Source organism: Myotis daubentonii, chromosome 16 (assembly GCF_963259705.1).
Source record: "Myotis daubentonii chromosome 16, mMyoDau2.1, whole genome shotgun sequence".
Lineage (NCBI taxonomy): Eukaryota > Metazoa > Chordata > Mammalia > Chiroptera > Vespertilionidae > Myotis > Myotis daubentonii.
Genome location: NC_081855.1, coordinates 6,168,231 through 6,180,086, shown reverse-complemented (window position 1 = coordinate 6,180,086; position 11,856 = coordinate 6,168,231). Strand labels below are relative to the sequence as shown.

Genomic DNA, 11,856 nt, shown 5'->3' with positions numbered 1-11,856 from the left:
AACATTTGCTGGTTCCTCTCTTGCTGAGACAAGCTTTTCTCCAAAGGGAGTTGTTAGAATTCCTATTCTCATTTTCTCTTAAGTCAGTAGGAAGTGATAATGGAGGGGACTGAAGGGAAAGGACGAAGGATGGAAAAGGGTGCAGAATATAGTGGGGGAACTAGAGAAGGTGGAAGAATGGGGTGTTGGCAATTATTACCTTCCGAAGAGTTCAGAGACAGTCTATAAAATTTCTAATTCCTTAATTGTTTTTAAAGGAATTTATATGTGCTTCTGAAAATCTCCTGATTTCCAAATCAAGATATGCTTCCATTCATTCATTCAGTTTAATGCTAGACCTGGCATTTTCCTAATTTTCATTGCATGCCAAAAATTAATTTAGGCACACAAATAAAACTGCACTTTGTCCATTTTAGGAGGATATTTTCTAATTAAATCTTCCCATTTCTGTAAAGCATGTGTAAGTAAAAGCTTCCTATCAGGAATATTAGTGAGGGATGGGATCGGGCATCTCCTGGACTTGGAGGCACCACTTCCCATGTTAATTTTAGGTGTGTTTTGTTGTTGTTGTTTTGTAGTTGTGTGTATGTGTATGTGGTTTTTCTTTTCTTTCCGATATCTGCAGAATCTGAGCAAATTCTCTAGGATTGTTATATAATGTAGTTGGTCAACCTGTGTTGCTTATCTGTTGAGCTCCAGGAGGCTCTCACCCCTCAAATCACATTCAAACCTCTGATGTGCCTCGGTTGATCTCCCTGCTGTCTCAAACAACCAGAGGGTCAGGGAACGGTTGACCAAACCTTATGGGTGCTCCCCCACCAGAACCAGTCACTTTAATTGCAATTGTGTTCAAATTTTGTTTGGGGCTCCTGCACATCATGAGGAATGACATCACACATCCAAAGATATTCTTAGTCCCCTAAGAATACCTAATACTCAGACCTGAGGGAGAATATGACACTGTATTTTTGGAGCTGATTTAGTTCAACTCTAATTTGAATGATATTGGGTGTTGTTGTTTTTTGGGGTTTTTTTTGCTCTGATTCTCAGAAAGCAATTCCGATTGGAAAGGCACAATTTAACAACAGCCACCAATTTTTTTCCTACTGTCTTGTCTTAACCTAAGTTCCATCAAACCTTAATCTTAGTTCTATCTGGAGTATTTAAAAATACAGCTCAAATAAATCTAACCCTATACCACCAGCAAGGGAAAAGTCATGGATTTAAGATACAACTCACCCAGGTTCACCCAATGGGTGGGGAACCAGCAGTTCAATGGGTCCTTTGTTGAATCCTAACACCATGTCCACGGGTTGGTCCTGGGTGAGCTCTTTTGGAATCCTGACCCACTACGTGAGGTAAAATTCAAAGTATGAAACATTCAAACTTGTCAAGAATTTTGGTCGTTTATTTAAGTCCCACTGTCAATAACTGGCAGGATGAAACTCTCAGCGGATTGAGATATTCTCTCTGGCAGTTTTGCACCTTATTTTATACATTACAATCAGAACAGGAGATGTATGGTGGTAACAGGAAACCCAGTGGTGATGCATTAGGGTTTCAGAGAAATCAAAGCAGCGAATCCTCTGTGACTGGATAAACAGTAAAATGACACAGACATACTTCTTTTACATGTGGATATAGGATAGTTCCAAGTCAACAATGAACTCAGTAAGAATGAGGGGATTTGTGGTCTCCGCAGAGCATTGCCTATGTGTTGAGGGGCCTGGAAATAGGGAAATTCCTTTGACATTCCAAATTATATGTTATTGTAGATGCCAAAAGGCAATAGACAGGCTCAGTGAAGGTTAAGATTGCCCTTCGTCTGGGAAGATGCCAGCCTAGGACATAACTACCCACCATAAACTGCTTTCAGTTTAAAAGTTTTCATTTCAGAACATTCTTTTTGATAACTTTAGGTCTCTGAGTTTGCAAGAACACCACACAGGGCTTCCCTGAGCTAGTCAGTGAGCATGTGGTTCCTTTTCACATACACAATTCTTGGATCACTTGTGCCTCACCTCCTGACAACAGTCACTGAGTGCTTAGGGCAGTGGTCGACAAACTCATTAGTCAACAGAGCCAAATATAACAGCACAACGATTGAAATTTCTTTTGAGAGCCAAATTTTTTAAACTTAAATTATATAGGTAAGTACATTGTTATTAACTTTATTAGGGTACTCCTAAGGCTTAGGAAGAGCCACAGTCAAGGGGCCAAAGTGCCGCATGTGGCTCGAGAGCCGCAGTTTGCCAATCATGGACTTAGGGGATTCGTCCGAACTAAAGCCCCAACCCACCTGGCAGTTCATAAACTGCCCCTGAGGGAATGTCCCTCCTCTGTCCCAACACAGGAAGAGTAACCATCACCCCAGAATGCAGCAGGACCTGTATGTTGTAAGCAGATGCAGCTACCTTGCTGCCCACAGTCCTGGTCTCCACACCTCCCGCTCCCCCATCCCTCTGCCCAGGTTCAACACCAATGCCCAAGAACCTGTTTGCTACCCAGGAGTTGGACAGCCCCAGCCTCAGATTCGTGCCCAGGTTGTGCAACCTGACCTTAATGAAGATGGTGGTGTTCAAAGAGTTGGAGAAAGACCTCAACTCCATGGTGATCGCCATGAAGATGCAGTACTCCAACCTCATATCGATGGTGATCACTGTGAAGATGCAGGGCTCCAAGTACATCCTACGGGAGTGTGCTGTTCCCCAGTGACAGTCCTGGGGTTGACCTCACTGCAGGACCCCCACTTCCTCTGTGAGAAGGCAACAAGCTACAGGCCCTGTTGCACTGGAGGAAGTGCTTTAAGAACCAGATCATCTGGAGCTAGAAGACACTCCCTGTGGGTGCCATCCGCATGGCCAAGGTCAGGCAGCAAACCCTGAAGGGTGGACAAAGTGGCCGAGGAGGCTTCTGCTAAACTGGCCGAGATCTGGATTGCTCCCTGTCCAACCAGCCCATCCACTGGGAGGACAGTGCCATACAGGACAGATGCAAGGCTAAGTCAAGGGTTCATTACTTCGAGGGGGTACATCAGAGCTTCTCCTCTGAGCAACAGGCCAGCAACTATGCCACCTATGGACCGAACCTGGCTGAGAAGGGCATTGACATGGGGATGCTCAAGCAGTAGAGGCCATGGATATTAGGAAAGATGTGCATTACCAGGCCATAAAATATCAAATAAAAAGTGGTGGTGTGTCTGGGAAAGTTCAAAGTGTTGGAGGAGGCTGTGGACTCGAGCAGGACACAGCAGAGCACGTCCCAGAGTTGGAGTGGGACATGGACCTTCTATTTAACACACTGCGAAACCCCAGGGACAGTGGTCCAGACATGGAGGATGAGAACAGCACCCTCAGCACCCACAAGCCCAAGCTCAGACTGTTCTTTGAAGGGTTGGCACACTCCAGCTCACAGACACAGACGGAAGCATCCACAGGGCCCGGAGCCAAGAGGAGCCTGCAATTATGGCCAAAGTGCAAGAAAACATGTGAGCCCTCAGGCATCAAACAGCCCAGAGACAGTGTTTCAGACTCGGCGGCCCACAGCACCCCCTCCCCCAAAGTCGCCTGAGTCTGGACCTCCTCCATGTCTAGCCAGTCTTCTCACCGTGTGGACAGCGCCATGTAGGCCGGCCCAAGACCAAGTCTACAAATCACTACTCTATAAAGGAGTATCAGAGCTTCACTGAGCAGGAGGCCGGTGAAGATGCCGCCCATGGATAGGAACTGGATCAGGAAGCAGTGACTATTGAAAGTCACAACAAGGTCCATGACAAGCAGAATGTAGTGGCTTGGCTGAGCTGGGCCTAAGTGTCGGAGGAGGCCCTGGACCGTGAGCAGGACCCTGCAGATCATGTACCCGAGTAGAGGAGGACCCGCACCTTCTGTCTAACATGCTGGAGAACCAGTGACAGTAGCCCAGACAGGGAAGAAGATGACAGCCTTCTCAGCACCACCAAACCCAAGCTCAGGCCATACTGCGAAGGCCTGTCACATTTCAGTTCAAAAATGGACATGGGGAGCATCCATGGTGCCCAGAGCCAGGCGGAGCTTCCGAGTTTAAGCTGGTTCTGCTGAGGGCTAGTGTGTTGACGCAGGGAGTAAATGGTCCCGGGTTCAAATCTGGTCACGGGCACAACTGTGTTGATTACAGGCTTGATCCCCAGCCCTGGCCATGGCACATGCAGGAGGCAAGCAATCCATGTGTCTCTCTCACATCGATGCTTCTCTCCCTTTCTGTCTCTCCCCGTCCCTTCAAGTTTCTCTAAAAATTCAGTGGAAAAATAACCTCTGGTGAGGGTTATCAAAACAAACAAAGCAAAACAAAGGAGCCTCCTAGTCCAGCTGAAGTGCCCAAAAAGACCAAGCTCAGTCAGCAACAGCCAAGTGACAGTGTCTCCCACTTAGAGCCCCAGAGCAAGCCCACCCAGGGGAGCACCAGCACCGCCCAAGGACAGCCCGGAGGCAGAGACCTCAGCCCTGGACATGCTCACCAAGAAGATGCTGCTCACTAGGCGCATCACCAAGACTGAGTCTCTCATCCCCTCCACCAAGGCCAAGGGGAAGCATCCCCGCCACCATGGCTGGTCAGGTTCCGGAAGGGGCGGCAGACGGCACAGCCAAAGAACAAGTGAGCCAAGAGCTCAGACAATGAGCATGGCCAGACCTAGGGAGATAGCTGCAGATCCCCAGGAAGACCATGTACAACCAGCTGAACCACATCCTCATCTCTGATGACCAGCTGCCAGAGAACATCATCCTGGTCAAACCTCTGATTGGCAGGAGCAGTTCCCCCTCAGACACCCTGCAGGGACTCATGCTGCCTGGGCTGTGCATCTGCTTCATGGCTGAGGTCCGGTGGCCTTCAGCTCCATCATCTGGTGGATACAGAGATACTGTAATGATAATTCCCAGCCCCTTAAGCCGCTGAAGATCCTGGTGGCAGGGGCACAGCACTACTTGAGCGCTGTGCTGTGGGTCTTCCTGGAGCTGCTGTCCTATAAGATGCTCGGTTGGCTGGGCTATGTGCACTTCCTGGTCATCCCGCTGGCTTCCAACTTCGTGGCCAGGTACCTGGGCTCCATGCATTACCACTACAACAGCTTCTCCCAGGACCTGGCCTGATGGGACCTGTTCCATAATCTGGAGGCCCAGAGCGCCATACAAGACACACTGGACATCGTGACGAGAATCACGCAGTACATCACGGGAACATCTGTTCCTCTCAGCTTCCCATCGAGGAAGCCCTGATCTCCTACAAGCAGAAGAGACCCAATGAGGATTCCTTATAGTTCATTCTTTTAAGGGTGGCAGGAGAAAGTTGGGACAGTGCAACAGTCCTCAGAGACGTCGGGAGACTCAGATGATGGACCCCCTTGCGCTGCAGCGTGCTTTTATCCTTCCCTTTGTCCCTACCTCTGTTCACCAATGAGGCCTTGTCATCCCACTCATCTTGTCAGTGAGTGGGGTTTGTCCTCCCCCAGCCAGGGCGATGGCGCCAAGCTGATGGAGCGGCAGGTGGATTGCTGGACGGCAGCCCAGCCCACAGACAGGAAGAAAGACTCGAAGAAGAAAGACCTGCCTACCGCCAACAACACTCTCAAGTGCACCTTCCAGTCTCTCCAGGTCAGCAGGCTGCCCAGCAGTGGCCAGGCCAAAGCAACACCCACCATGTGCATGACAGTACTCACCAAGGAGAAGAAAAAGAAGGTGTTGTTTTCGCCCAAGAAAACCAGGACAAGGCATGGAGTCCAAAATCCAAAAGCCAGTGCTTGGAGGCATAAGCCACCTGGTCTGCAGGGCGAAGAAGCAGGAGAACATTCTGCGGGTCCTCATCAAAGGTGTGGTGTGGAATGAAGTTCTTCCAGCTGGCAGCCCAGGGTCCTTCCGCATCCAGCACTTCCCCATGTGCATGTCCAGACATTCTGACTACACCTTCCAACCCTGCCTGCGACCCTGCAGATGCCAAGCACAGGAGGGCCCACCTGCTTTTCTGTTCACCTTTCAGTTTAGTACAGAAACCGACCCTGGAAACACAAAGAGAAACCTTCTTAAGTACGAAAGTGCTCACTACCCGGAAGCTAATGTGCAGCCCCCATTGGGAGCCCCAACTGCTCTGCTGATTAACCAGAGCTCTCTGGGGGTCAGGCGGGCAGTGCTGAGCTGGAGAATCATGGAAGGTGAGTTTTGGCCTCAGGGCCACTAACACTCCCAGCGAGAAGGGTTCTCCCTTCTCCACCTGCCCTTCCTGGAAGCCAGGACTCTGCCTCCACAGGACTCAGAGCTGGTGGTCAGATGCCAAGGACTGGCCTCCCATTGCGGGCATCCTGAGCAGAACATGGAGGCCAGTCAGCCCAGCCCTGGGCCCCAGCTGCCAACCCGCCAAGTGGCCCCACACCATCCACTCGTGCTTTCCTAAAAAAATAGGTGTGTGGTGCAGACCCCCAGGCACACCGGCTAGACAAACTGGTGCAATACCAGCTGCCCGCCTTCCTGAGCAGGGACTATGCTTTCGCCCTCATCTCTCTGTGTTATGACAGAACATTTGTTCCACCCAACAGGTGTGGGTCCACCTATTTACCAGGTGAGCACCCTGTCCCTGCACAGCACAGTGGTCACGCGGCACCCTGCTTGCTGGGAGTCTTCAGGGCACTTCATGTCTCTGAGTGCTTGTGCCTCTAACCACAGGGTGAACCTAGGGCAGTAATGGCGAAACTTTTGAGCTCTGCATGTCAGCATTTTGAAAAACCCTAACTTAACTCTGGTGCCATGCCACATATAGAAATTTTTGGATATTTGCAACCATAGTAAAACAAAGAGTTATATTTTTTAAAATTTTTAAAATATATTTTATTGATTTCCCACAGAGAGGAAGGGAGAAGGATATAGATTCAGAAACATTGATGAGAGAGAAACATCGATCAGCTGCCTGCTGCACATCTCCCACTGGGGATGTGCCCGCAACCCAGGCACATGCCCCCGATCAGAATCGAACCCGGGACCCCTCAGTCCACAGGCCGACGCTCCATCCACTGAGCCAAACCGGCTTTGGCAAGAGTTATATTTTTGATATTTATGTTATATACTTAAATGCTATGTAACAAAGAAAAATCAACCAATGAGTTTGCATGCCACCTCTGACACATGTGTCATAGGTTTGCCATCACTGACTTAGGGTCAAGCTCACAGGTTTATTGTAGAAACTCAGTGGGGTCCTCCCTGGAAAGTGCTCTCTGGGTGCCTGGACAGTGGAGAGGTCTGCTGCACGGGCTGTGGTTGAGCTCATTGGCCATTTTCTCTGCCTCATGACAAAGCCTCAACCTCATTTGATTCTCTACAAGGCCTTGGGCTAAGCTCATTTCTCCTTAGATACAGATCGGAGATTCTATGAGGGGTCGCTGTCCTGGGTGAAGCCAGAACCAAAAATCCCAGAACTGAGCCATGTGGCCCCATGCTAATTTTATTCTTGACTAAAAGATTACAGAAAAAGAGTGGAAAAAATCTAAAATATTAGTGTCAGCACTGTGTAGTGGATGAGGGTAGGGGAATGAAATACAGGAGGGCATATTAAAGAGCATGTCTTGCTGAGGAAAATATATATATGGGTAATAAACCACAGGGATACGTTTAACTGCATGTATTTTAAGTTAAGGGAAAGCACCTTGTCTTGCAAAATAGAATTCATTAATTTTAACTCTGCCTCCTGAAATAGGACCTATTAAATGAGAAGCAATAAAGGATTTTTTAAAATAAGAAGAAAATTTGACAAATGGAAGTTATTGTTTGCTTTGTTAGACATATTATATCAGACTAACAGATAATACCCAGTCTTTTAAACAAAATAAATCATTACCACATACTATGCTACATAGGAAGTCTCAATAAATACCAAAGAAGATATATATGTATTTTCTCCATTGATATGTGCATGAGCCATCATGCATGATACCTATATATTCTCTAACCATAATACACTAAGGTAAGAAGTTAATAATAAAAAATAGCTTTAAAATCACTAAATATCTGGCTACTAAAGTGCTGCCTCAGGACTCACTGAAACAAACCCTCAGAGTTGGATCAGCTCAGAAGAGAAACATAAAGAACCATGTGAGTAACAGAAATGTATCCAGAAAAGAAACACGTATCTGGGAGGCCAACTGCAGCTTGCTGTGATAGGTAACTGACGTGCATCATGTAAATCAATGCTTTAAAAAAACACACAAAATGCCCTGGGTAGTTCTGAACTAACGCTTACATCTAATAACTGCGAAAATCTCTTCTCCATCTCAGCGATGGGAGGTTCAGAGCCTGATGAACCACGGGAGGGGCACAGGGAGGAGAAACCAAGCTGTTACCATTTTGAAACCAAGTTTCATCTGAAGGGGATGCAAGCATGAGCTGTCACTTCTTGGAAGAAGAAGGAAAGCCTTTCACGCGGACTTAGGGGCTAGGACCTGGTGTTCCGCTCCATCTTGGCCAAGCACTCCCGAACCAGCCCTGTCATGTGGATGATGCCTCGTTTCAGTCTCTCCATCGCGCTCTTGCTGCCCGCGTACGTGAGTCAGATCTCCTTCCCTAGTTCTTCGATGATGACCAGCAGCTCAGCATATTTGCTCTGGGACGCCTGGCTGTTCTCTGTTCCCTGCGTGTTAGAGATGTTGGTCCTAGTCACTCAGCAGCTGGCGGTACTGGGAAGACGTTGCCATGCTGGTGGAAGGCGGGTGAATGCTCCCAGAGGCCTTGATGGAGGTGGCGGGCATGTGCATGGTCAAGTTCGGTTTGTAAGACATCCCCTCCTCTGCCCCCTGCCTCCCGAAGTGGGGCGCAGGCCCCATGAAACAGCACCGGCAGCGGTGGCAGTGAGGCCAGGCGGTGGCGAGGTGGGCCTGGGGTCTGTGACCCTGTCTGTGTGCCTGCCCAGCTCCCGCACACTTTTTGTTGTTGACAGCTCGAGCACACTGGCAAATATGGCCGTCCCCTCACCCTGACACTGCCGCAGTATCATGATCTTTCAGTTTCTTGGTGTTCTGCTTGTGCTGCTCAATGTCTTTCTGCAGACACTCAAATCTCCTTTTTATGATGAGGGATCTCTTCTTCATGTTGTTTCTTCAAGGCTGCCAGCTGTTCTTTAATCCGCTCTGGGAAGTATCCTTCCTCTTCAGCCTTCTTTTTTTTTTTTTTTTTTTTGTGAAGGTCCCAATGGCTTCCCTGATTGCGCCTGCATTGGAGCTGAAATTATCTGACCATTGCAGCCAAAGTCTCTGGCTTACATGGCCCTCACACCCCACACTTGGAGCCGCAGATGTGCCACCGACGCGGAGACTGCCCTGGTTGTCAGTGCCGCGCAGTTCCGGACTACCCCACTTAGTTTTAAATGCAAACCTGCCTTGGACAGGCCTTGAAGGTCTTTTTTCCATGGCGATCACGGGGTAGCAGGCCAGCCAGCACCCACAGCCCCAGGGGTCCAGGGGTGCCGGCTGGCCTGCGCCAGGGCTCTCTCTGCCTCCAATCCACAATGCAATCACCGATCACCGGCCGCCTTTGCCCGCCCCCACCTCTTGCCTGCCGCCTGGGTTTCAGATCCCTTTCACCTCCCAGCATTGCGGCTACATATGCAAATTACCCGCCATCTTTGTTGGCGGTTAAACGCCATCATGGCTGGCAGTTAATTTGCATATTGCCCTGATTAGCCAATGGGAAGGGTAGCGAAGTTACAGTAAATTACCATGTTTCTCTATTATTAGATAGGATGAGAAATATATATTGAGTGCCTACCACATGCCAACTCTTTATGTTAAGCACTTTATTATTATATTTTATCCTTGCAACTCATTTTTTCATAACATTATTTTTATTGTTTTATTGCTTAAAGTATTACAAAGGGTACTACATATGTGTCCTTTTTTTTGCCCCCGCCCTTGACAATCCCCTGGCCTCTCCTACACCCCAGTGTCTTATGTCCATTGGTTATGCTTATATGCATGCATACAAGTCCTTCGGTGGATCTCTTACCCCCCTCCCTCCTGCCCCCCAACCCTCCCTGGCCTTCCCCCTGCACTTTGACAATCAGATTGAGGCAGCTCTGCCTCTGTATCCATTATTGTTCATAAGTTTATAATGGTCTTTATTATCCATGAATGAGTGAGATCATTTTTCCCGTGAAAAGAACAAGACGTAAAGAACTCAGCTAACGTGCCTGAGGTTTTAATGCAAGTGGCAGTGCCATACTTATCACTAAATTTTTTCTTCGTCAATCCTCACCCAAGGGTAAGTTTCCCTGGCCCAGACCAAGGCCAAGGATCTAGCCTGCAACTGAGGCAGTTAGCTTGACTGGAGTCAAACCCAACACCTTTCAGTCCACTGGTTCGCAACTCTTACAGGCAAACAGCTCTATCTCTTTCTCTCACTCATAGGCTGCTCTAATTTAATTGAAAACATCCAGAATTTTCTTCTGGTCACTAGTAAAAATAATCTTATTAAACTCACTGAAGTCACATGTCCACATACAACCATCATCACTGTGGTCTAGACAGTTAGATATGCTGATACCTTCACTCTGGGGCCCTGAATAACAACCCCCAGAAACAGCTGGATTTGGAAATTGGCAGATGTTAGAAAAGGGAAAATGGAAGTCATGTCCACCACAGGCCACTGTCAAATAAGTATTTGACTTCTGGTTTTCACTGTGAAGTCCTAACTTCCATCCTTATAAGAGAAAAAAAAAAGAGAGAGAATAACAATCTGAAAAACAGGAGCTCTTGTTAAATCCATCTGAAATTAACTATGACTATGAAATTAACCTTTGCTGCTGCAAACCGTGGCGATTTAAGGCTCTGTTAGAACAATACAACCTAGCCAGTCTTCCCGATAAGATCAAAAACATGTTTTCCATTCAAAGTGAGAGACAAAATCAAAGAGCATGAGAAGAGAAGACAGATTCGACCACATCAAAATGCAATGTGTCTATTTGTCAAAACACACATCAAATGGAGACAAATGGCAAGCTAGAGAATCCATTTGAAAGTTACATGGCAAAAACCTGATATCCATGACAATTCAGATTTGCTAACAATCCAATGGACAAGAGGGCAAAAGGTCTCAAACTGAAATTCCAAAAGAAGGGATAGGCCAAAAGTATGCGAAAGATACCCAACTGCAGTTTAAACCAGAATGAAAAATTCAAATGAAAATATTGCTCTTTCTCACCCTGAACAGGGTGCCTCACCTGTTCGATGGAGAGTCATCCCATACACCAAAAGGATGCAGGTTTGATTCCGGGTCACGACACATACCTCAGATGTGGGTTCTGAAAATGTTGTGGAACTGGAGAGTGTTTGTGATGTGATGGAACAGTTGCGAAAAATTGTGAATATTCTCCATGTTGGAATTTACACTTTGAAGGATCATAGAGTTAAAATTTATATAATGTAAAGTTATTTTTCAGATAATAGTATTAAATTTTATTTAAAAAAAGCATTTTATTTTACTCAATAGTGTAAGAAAAATACCCTAACCTTCTAAGTATGTGCAAGAGAAACACAAACATTTCTTAAATTGCTATTACTGGGAGGTCAGGGGAGTCCTCTCTGCCGAGGCAGCTGACACAGGCTGCCCCCCAGGATCTGGGACCACAGGCCTCCCAGATGCTGAGGCTAGTGTCTCAGAAGCTGCAGGTGGGTCCACATCTGGAAGTTCGGTGACAGCTGTACCTGGAGCCTGCTCTGGCTCAGGAGAGGGCACCAGAGTTGGCATTTTCTCTTTAGGTGTTTCTTCATCTTGCTCTGGAGCTGCTTCTGTAGATCCAGGAAGGAACTATGTTACCACCATGACCGCCTTTCGTGTGCCTTCCAAGGAAGGG

At 47.6% G+C, this 11,856-nt stretch overlaps 1 pseudogene; it reads right to left on the bottom strand.

Moving 5' to 3' along the window:
• Positions 1–8,445: 8,445 nt before the first annotated feature.
• On the bottom strand, positions 8,446–8,788 carry LOC132219349 (cyclin-dependent kinase 2-associated protein 1-like; annotated as a pseudogene).
• Positions 8,789–11,856: the final 3,068 nt, after the last annotated feature.